Raw genomic sequence first — 2,553 nt, forward strand, 5'->3', positions numbered from 1 at the left:
TGTGTGTGTGTGTGTGTGTGTGTGTGTGTGTGTGTGTGTGTGTGTGCTCTCGAGACTGAAGTTCCTCAAAAGTTCAGCGTTTCTAAATATTTGCAGTGCAGAAATCTTCCGTCACCCACAGAGACACACACACACACAAACATGAATTATTTATGATTAAACAAAAAAACTAAGTGCAATATGAACTGTGAAGATGCTAATGGAAAGAGAACACACTGAACGCTGTTTTCATGTGCACTTAATACTCAAATATAGATATTTTACTGTCTGTATAATAAACTAAATGTGTTTTACATTCACAATAACCAGGTTTATATATGTATCATCAATAAATCCAATTCGTTTCAATCTCATATATTGCCTCTTCCACATCTAGCCATATCTGAATCATGCTTTTAATTTGAATCAATGCATTTACAAAACTATATAATTACTTAGAATCAAACAAATAGTTAATAATAAACATGTAATGATTAGTGCAGAAATCTAACCTGATCCGTCTATGTTTGACTGGCAAATATGCATGACATCAAGTTTATTAGTTACAACTGTGAAATCCAAATGGATGGATTCAAATAAATAAATAATCTTGAATGTTTTTCACAAATCTGCTCACTCGAAAGTCCCTCAGGTTCATAATCTGGCCTTTAAAGCGTGAACATGAAGAGCGTGTGAAAGCGTGAACATGAAGAGCGTGTGTGAAGTGTCGGAGTAAAGCCTCAGTTCTGTGAAGAGAAGCTTTAGTGAGAACAGCTTTTCCTCGTCACAGCAGAGCCGGTGTGGACACGCAAGAGTGAGATCATGTGTGCGACTTCTGGAGTGAAACTTTACAAACTATACAAGAGTCATCAGAAGAGTCTGTAGAGAAGCTGAGCTGAAAATACAAGCAGAACTCATGATGTTCAATGATTCAGATGATGAGAGAGAAGCAACAGATATCAGCTTTAGACACTTCATTAACATCACTACTGAACCGTCACTGTAATACAGCAGATTCTACTTTGAAAGACACTACATGCACTGCTTCATTTGGAGATTTTGGGTTGTTTGGCTGTTCATAACATGTTGTTTCAGACTAGTGAAAAGAAAACATTAAAAAAATACATATTAAGTGTGTTTTATTTCACTTTATCTGTTTGTGTCTATTTCAATTTCAGTAAAAATCTCTAACGGCTGTTTTCACACACAAGTTTTTTTCTCCGCTTCAGCATCACTTACAAACATCAAAACTTATTCATATCTATATTCTGAAGGTTTTTACTGAGGGGTTTGTTCATATGTCATTCAGGTGATTTTATATAACATTTTATTCCCAAAAACAAGACAATTATTTTTTTATTTTTTTCTGTCTGTTGACAGTATTTTCTGATTTATCGAGTGATAAGAAAAATAAATCTAAAATCCCATCTGTAAAAACCTTTAACTCTAAAATGTCAGCATGTTTTGAGCCTGGCTTCATCTGTTGTTCAGATTTCTGTTCTGGAAATGTGTGCATATTCAACACAAAAATGCCTAATTTGCATATTTAAACGTAAAATTGTAGAAAACTTGTAATACAAGAAATGTTTGCAATTCTTAATGCAATCAATCAGATGGAGAAGTATGTGATATCTTTTGGTTAAAATTTGATCCTATTCACATGCAGAATATTGCCTTAAATCACATTAAAATTACAGTAATACAATTTTTTACTTTTAAATCTGCAGTTCAATGACTAATAACAGAACAGATCTTCATGTGTGTGTGTGTGTGTGTGTGTGTGTGTGTGTGTGTGTGTGTGTGTGTGTGTGTGTGTGTGTGTGTGTGTGTGTGTGTGTGTATTCATATACATTTAGCAGATCATTTCATCCACAGTAATCTACGGTTCTGTCTGTTTCTGAGGAGGAACTGGTTATTTCCAGACAGAAACTCAGAAAGCGTGTGTGTGTGTGTGTGTAAGGCTGGATGTCTCTGATTGGTTTCAGTAGCAGGTGTGTGTGTGTGTGTGTGTGTGTGTGTGTGTGTGTAAGGCTGGATGTCTCTGATTGGTTTCAGTAGCAGGTGTGTGTGTGTGTGTGTGTGTGTGTGTGTGTGTGTGTGTGTGTGTGTGTGTGTAAGGTGTCAGTAGCAGGTGTGTTTCTTCTGACCTCCAGGGTGAAAGTATTTTACAAGGCTGTTTTGTCGCCGGCCGACAGGATTGACTCATAAAACGCTGTATGTTCACGGACGCTGTTCCATAAAATCCTGACACCTACATTTGTTTCTCAAACGACGTACTTAGAGCCACACTTACAGCCGACGGGGGAAAATGATCCAGCCCGACTTTCTTCTGGACACCATTTCAAACTTCAAGATCTATGAGAGACTGTGAATTTCCTGAAAATATGTCTAGACGAAACCCCAGCCGCATCAGAAACAGCTCCTGCATTCACACACACTTCACCGTGACGGTTGACTCTCAGCCTTCTCTCAGTATGTACTGTAGAAAATTACTTTTCGAAGTGAATCCCTAAACATTTGCATAACCAAAAAAACATTTTAAAAACTGGATGTTTTGAACGTTCAGAAAACATT

Source organism: Leuciscus leuciscus (genome assembly GCF_965113295.1).
Source record: "Leuciscus leuciscus genome assembly, chromosome: 25".
NCBI lineage: Eukaryota > Metazoa > Chordata > Actinopteri > Cypriniformes > Leuciscidae > Leuciscus > Leuciscus leuciscus.